We start from the raw sequence: 7,736 nt of genomic DNA on the forward strand, positions 1-7,736 counted from the left end.
GATGGAGGGGAAGTATCTGAAGCCAGTAAGCAAATTCCTGCAGGTGAGACAGAGTAAGAAATACCCCAGATCCCACACAGGGACAGGACCATTCCCAAATTGTGGGCACTGGAGTCCAGCTGTCAGTGAATTCCTGAAATGTGCATTACAATTTTTCTATGACCAATTAGAGATATATAGATATGAGAGATGGAAAAGCCCCATTAGCTGAGATAATCCATGGTTCTGGGGCCAGACCAGAGCTTCTTTTTTCAAGATTTGCAAAATCCCTTCCCTGCAATCCTCAGTGTGTTTCAAGTGGGTCTCAGATTATTTTTCTCTCTTTTTCTCCTCTAGGATGTCAGAAGTACCTTGAGCAGGTACATGGCTCTTTCTCACTCCCACACCCATTTCACATGCTGGGAAAGGACTTGGAAGCCATGTTAACCCCGCTTCTCTCCAGGGCTACATGGCAAAATGTGTGGCGCAGGTTTACATTTTGGATACAAATCTCTTTAATGAATTTAATCCTGATGTTCTCACTGTCTTTCTGTCTGGAATAGCTCACAACTGTGAAAGCCAAATTCAGGTCAGATGCCAGAAAACAGGGCAGACACCCTAAACTGGTGGTATATTCTATAATTAGATTTCACCAAACCAGTAACGAACATGCACTCCTGGATCTCTGTATCAGTCTTACCATGGAGTCAAAGACAGGCCCCTTAGGATCTCCAGCCCTTCTTGCCACCCAGACAAACTGGGCTTTTTGATATTGGTCACTATACCAAATATCACATCACATTAGGTTACTCCCAACCACAAACGGTCAGTTACTTACCCTGGTCAAATTTGTACTCTGGATCTCACCAAAGACAAAGCTGAAGTAAATTCACTAGTAAACTAACTAAAGATTTATTAGCTAAGAAAAAGAACTGAGACTTATTGAGAGGTTTAAGCAGGTAAAATACATTAACAGGTGAGTCAAAGTTTATAATTCCAAGATGATAGCAGAGATGTAGTAGTCTGCTAATTTTCCAGAAGTCTCTCAGGGATACCCAAAATCACTTTGGGGACCTCCTTCCACTCACTCAGTATTCTACCCTCTTCGAATCTAAAACAGTTCAGAGATACAGGATCATTCCCTGGAATCAGTATTTACGGCTTCTTTTCACAGAAAGCAATCATCCAAGTGTTTTCATCACAGCATGCATTTTTCCTTTGTTGACTAAATGCAGACTGAGCCTGAAGATTTCCATTGTCGAATGCAATGACCCATGCTTTGAAGTCAGCATGCTTCTTCATTTCCTGTTCCAAGGCTCCAATCCTGTCTGATGGGCAATTAAATTACAAAGATATTACATTATGTATGTCCCTGTACTTAATTGATCCTAGATCAAAAGTGTGTGTTAGCATCAAGATGAAAATTTACTTGATGTGTAAAGTTCATGAAAACTAATGGATTGTTACATGCTATTACCTAACAATATTCATTATGTATGAGATAGCAGAGAACAGGTTACAGATGAGAAGACAATATCATTCACATTTCCTTTGAACTAGATTAATACTCACATGAATTAGTACACTTAACATTTCTTTGACATTCACACAGAAGTGAATTGGCCTATGGCTTTGACCTGAGCTGGCCTGGTGGTGTCACACTGACCCTTTTTAGAGAAGACTCTGGAATTATCCATTCAGGGGGAAAGATTATCCTAAAGTATTTCTTAGAGATGTCACACAAAGAACAGCCCCCCAACAGTTAAAAACACAGAACATAGGGAATACTTATAGGATGGGGGACTCTGAAAGCAGTTACTCTGAAAAAGACTTGCGGATCATGGTGGATAATCAGCTGAACATGAGCGCCCAGTGTAATGCTGTGGCTAATTGGGCTAATCTGATCCTTAGCTGTCTAAACAAAGGAACATCAAGCAAGAGTAAGCAGGTTATATTACCTTTGTATTTAGCATTGGTGCAACCACTACTGGAATACTGTGTCCAGTTCTGGTGTACTCAATTCACGAAGGGTGTTGATAAACTGGAAAGGGTTCAGAGAAGAGCCATGAGAATGATTAAAAGATTGGAAAACATACCTTATAGTGAGAGACTTGAGCAGCTCAATCTATTTAACTCAAAGAGAAAGTGAAGGGGTCACACCTTATCATGCAAGAGAATGTGATCTACCTACCTGATCACACAAAAGAATGTGCTTAAGGAGCTGATAAGCCTACCTATAGTATATAGGAAAAGCATCTGCAATATCTTGGGAGACTAATCTGAGAGACATACAGTCACATTCCAGGGTGCAGTCCAGACCAGAGAAGGGTTGTGTCACTGCCTGCCCTGCAGCCTTGGGTCCCTCACAATGCTTTGCTGTTGTAGCTTCCCCACTGGGCTGCTCTCAACTAGCCTACCAGCATGCAGGACACACCCTGAGTGTTTCTATGTTGCTTCAGCCCTGGTCTAGTATCTCTGACCCCAACAGCCTCTCAGTAACATGCCAGCCACACTCCGGCTTCCACCAGCCTTGGTTACTACTTGCAGGGTGACCCTACCATATTCCCAGTCCTGAATTTTCCCCAAAACATGTGCTCTGCAATGTCCAACCCTCTCCTGAACAGTTCAGATATTAAGGTTCATTGCTCTTGTCAAGGTTCCTCCCCCACTCTGAACTCTAGGGTACAGATGTGGGGACCTGCATGAAAAACCTCCTAAGCTTATTTTTACCAGCTTAGGTCAAAACTTCCCCAAGGTACAAAATATTCCACCCGTTGTCCTTGGACTGGCTCCTACCACCACCAAACTAATACTGGTTACTGGGGAAGAGCTGTTTGGACGCGTCTTTCCCCCCAAAATACTTCCCAAAACCCTGCACCCCACTTCCTGGACAAGGTTTGGTAAAAAGCCTCACCAATTTGCCTAGGTGACTACAGACCCAGACCCTTGGATCTTAAGAACAATGCACAATCCTCCCAACACTTGCACCCCCCCTTTCCTGGGAAATGTTGGATAAAAAGCCTCACCAATTTGCATAGGTGACCACAAACCCAAACCCTTGGATCTGAGAACAATGAAAAAGCATTCAGTTTTTTACAAGAAGACTTTTAATAAAAAATAGAAGTAAATAGAAATAAAGAAATCCCCCCTGTAAAATCAGGATGGTAGATATCTTACAGGGTAATTAGATTCAAAAACATAGAGAACCCCTCTAGGCAAAACCTTAAGTTACAAAAAAGATACACAGACAGAAATAGTTATTCTATTCAGCACAATTCTTTTCTCAGCCATTTAAAGAAATCATAATCTAACACATACCTAGCTAGATTACTTACTAAAAGTTCTAAGACTCCATTCCTGGTCTATCCCCGGCCAAGACGACTACAGACAGACACAGACCCTTTGTTTCTCTCCCTCCTCCCAGCTTTTGAAAGTATCTTGTCTCCTCATTGGTCATTTTGGTCAGGTGCCAGCGAGGTTACCTTTAGCTTCTTAACCCTTTACAGGTGAGAGGAGCTTTCCCCTGGCCAGGAGGGATTTCAAAGGGGTTTACCCTTCCCTTTATATTTATGACACTCTTGTACAAAGTAATTATTCAACAATTTGCTACTTTAACTGGAGTTGCCAAACAGTTCAGTTTAAACACAGCACTGGATTGGTCTAGATTAAAAAACAAACAAACAAACAAAACAAAAGAAGATAGGATTTAAATTAACTCACAGATAAGAGAGAAAATTAGAAATGGTTTTAAGCAAATAGAAGTAAAAACATGCATCTAGAAGTCTAAAACAATCTAGCAAGTTTTGGTTCAAGGTTTTGTTCAAGAGGGACTTTCTCAGTCACAGTCTTCCGGGCAAGATTATGACTGTCCCTTTCCTTGGTCAGGATCTCTCCCAGAGGCCCAAAGATGTGTTGTTTTAGGTGAAAGAGAGACTGTGTGGGGTTTTCTGCCCCCCTCTTTTATGTGCAGTGTTGTTGTAGCCCAGGATATTAGAGAGACAAGGTGGATGCATGGACTTCTATTGGTGAGAGAGACAAGCTTTCAACCTTACATAGAGCTGTTCTTCAGCTTAAAAGCTTGACTCTCTCATGAGCAGAAGTTGGTCCAATAAAAGATACTACCTCATCCACCTTGTCTCTCTCTCTTTTATAGTCCACATGAACCTTTGAAATGAATAGGTACCTTGATGAAGAACAGAAATTTGACAGTAAAGGGCTCTTTAGTTTAGCAGACAAAGGAATATGAAGATACAATGACTGGAAGTTGAAGCTAGGTAAATTCAAAAAACATAAGGCTCGTATTTTTAACAGTGAGGATAATTTACCCATGGAACATCTTACAAAGGGTTGTTGTGGATTCTTCATCATCAGAAATTTTAAAATCAAAATTGGATTTTTTTTTTTTTTGGAAATATATGCCCTAGTTCAACCGCAGCTATTGGGCATGGGACAGGAATTAATTCAGGTGAGTCCCAGAGCTTGTTGTACAGGAGGTCAGATTAGACAATCACAGTGCTTCCTTTGGGCTTAAAAAATCTATGAATTTATGAATTAATTTTAATTAAGTTGAAAAATTAAGTCCACATTATTCCATTGTTGAGATCATTTTATACAAAGACTGCAACACAGGGTCAATTTCTTAAAGGGCCCAGTTTGTAATTAAGTTTGATTTATAGGCTAATTAACAAATTTGTGAATTCTCAGAAAATTAATTCTTCCCTCGAAGACTAAGTGCTGTAAATTTGGGGAGGGTAATGTATGGTTTCTCAGACATAACAAAGAGGTGGAATTCTCTGATTGAGGTGCCAAACAGAACTCTGCCTGAACAATGATGTGACTACCTCAGCAGTGTGCCCTTGTTGCCAAGAAGGCCAATGGCATTTTGGGATGTATAAGTAGGGGCATGGCGAGCAGATCGAGGGACGTGATCGTCCCCCTCTATTCGACATTGGTGAGGCCTCATCTGGAGTACTGTGTCCAGTTTTGGGCCCCACACTACAAGAAGGATGTGGATAAATTGGAAAGAGTCCAGCGAAGGGCAACAGAAATGATTAGGGGTCTGGAACACATGACTTATGAGGAAAGGATGAGGGAACTGGGATTGTTTAGTCTGCAGAAGAGAAGAATGAGGGGGGATTTGATAGCTGCTTTCAACTACCTGAGAGGTGGTTCCAGAGAGGATGGTTCTAGACTATTCTCAGTGGTAGAAGAGGACAGGACAAGGAGTAATGGTCTCAAGATGCAGTGGGGGAGGTTTAGGTTGGATATTAGGAAAAACTTTTTCACTAGGAGGGTGGTGAAGCACTGGAATATGTTGCCTAGGGAGGTGGTGGAATCTCCTTCCTTAGAAGTTTTTAAGGTCAGGCTTGACAAAGCCCTGGCTGGGATGATTTAATTGGGGATTGGTCCTGCTTTTGAGCAGGGGGTTGGACTAGATGACCTCCTGAGGTCCCTTCCAACCCTGATATTCTATGATTCTATGATTCTATGCTGCTACCGTGTCTGTATAGTGGAGATAGCATTCCTGAAGAGAGATTATTACCCTGGTCCCTGTACATTGGGTAAAGGGTCCAGAGTAGAGTAAATGGGGTTCTAAGAACCTCTGATCCAGCTGTGGGAGGACTGCCCTGGTGCAGCCTCAGGTTGTCCTGAGAACGCCTTTGCAGGCCCTGGTGTAGGGGGCAAGCCAGGGGCATGGCTATTGGTATTCCTAATAGCGCAGCACAAAATCTCACCCCAGTCAACATATAGCAGTAGAAATATTGCTTTTCTTGCAGAATGGACTATTTTCAGTAGTCATTCTTTAGTCTTCCAGGTATTTTTGACGTCAGGTGATGTCTCTACTTATTGGCATTTGTTAACATCAAGCCATTTCTGTTTCTCCTGCTACGACAATTTTTCTTGCTATTCTCAGGGGTTGCTGGGTTGTGGCTATTATACCTGATTCAGCTGTGTCCCCGTCTTTACCAAGAAAGACTCAAAACCTCGTCTTCACACCCAGACTCCACACAGCGCTTAAAAAAAAAGAGGGAGACTGGTTTAAAAAAACAGCACACCAAGAAGCTCTTATTTTCAGTCTTTCACTTCTGACAAAGTGCAGTTTCTATAGCTGCTTCAGTACAATTACAGAAATCATTCCCACTCTTGAACCCTAATTTGCTGCCAGAAAATCAGGGTTGTTCTATGTACTCTGTATACTTCAGTTTAATGAACCCCACCCCACAAGATTACTGAGTGGTAGTGAGGAATGGGTTGTGGTGGATTTGCAAGAAAAGTCAGAGGCCTCAATGGGGTGTACCACCATAGTTTACCATTGTGGAAATATCCAAAAGAATTGAATAGCAAATGATAAGCTTTCTATAGCTTCTTGAACCATTCTGGAGAACATAATGGAGAATGATGTCCCTGTTACAAAATTGTACTGTTTGGTTTCGAAAACACATAGGAAGGATGTGAATTCTATAGTTTTTTAGAGCAGTGGTTTTCAACTTGTGACCCGTGGACCCCCGGGGGTCCACAGACTATGTCTAAGATTTCCAAAGGGGTTTGCACCTCCATGTGAATAGTTTTAGGGGTTCCGCAAATGAAAAAAGTTGAAAACTACCATTTTGGAGTAATTCTTACAGAATGCTTACATTTCTATAGACCCCTATTGGTTTAATATCTGTTAACTTTATGGGACTAACATAGGGTGTTACCTCCAGGGACAACCCCTCATGGCCTCACGGTGGCCCTGCAGGAGGCCTCTTTTTCAATTTCCTTCTTCCAGACTCCCCCACTCACTCCAAGCAAACTTTCTGAGCACAAATAGCCCTTTGTGGGGCTAGTACCAAAGTCCCACAACCATAATCCCGAATTCCCCAGCACAGTCCAAACAGTACATTCAATCTCCAGCAGCCCATCAACAGCTCTGGCATCTCTGATCATGCTCTGGATCTCCAGTATAGCTCCATCCCTGACAGGTGTTTGTCCAACCTGTTCTTAAAAAACTTCCCATGATGGGGATTCTACAAACTCCTTGGGAAGCCTATTCCAGAGCTTAAATGTCCTTATATTTAGAAAGTTTTTCATGCTATCTAACCTAAATCACCCTTGCTGCAGATTAAGCCCATTACTTCTTGTCCTACCTTCAGTGGACATGGAGAACAGTTGATCACTGTCCTCTTTGTAACGTCCCACCTCAGTCTTCCTTTCTCAAGATGAAATAGGCCCAGTTTTTTTAACATTTCCTCATAGGTTTTCTAAACCTTTTATCATTTTTGTTGCTCTCCTCTGAACTCTCTTCAATTTGTTCACATCTTTCCTAAATTGCAGAGCCCAGAATTGGACACAGTACTCCAGCTGAGGCCTCATCAGTGCTGAGTAGAGCGGGACAATTACCACCCATATCTTACCTACGATACTCTTGATAATACATTGCAGAATGATATTAACTTTTTTTGCAACTGCATCCCATTGTTCAACATTCAACCTGTTATCCACTATAGCTCCCAGTTCCTTTTCAGCAGTACTACCATACAGTTTGTTATTCCCCATTTTGTATTTGTGGATTTAGTTTTTCCTGCCTAAGTAAAATACTTTGCATTTGTCTTTCTTGAATTTCAGATCCATTCTTTAATCTGTCAAGGTCATTTTGAATTCTAGTCCTGTCCTGCACAGTGCTTGTAATCCCTCCCAGGTGACATCCTCCACAGATTTTATAAGTACACTCTCCACTTCATTATCCAAGTCATTAATGAAAATATTGACTAGCACTG

The sequence above is a fragment of the Eretmochelys imbricata genome, chromosome 22, assembly GCF_965152235.1.
Source record: "Eretmochelys imbricata isolate rEreImb1 chromosome 22, rEreImb1.hap1, whole genome shotgun sequence".
Classification (NCBI taxonomy): Eukaryota; Metazoa; Chordata; order Testudines; family Cheloniidae; genus Eretmochelys; species Eretmochelys imbricata.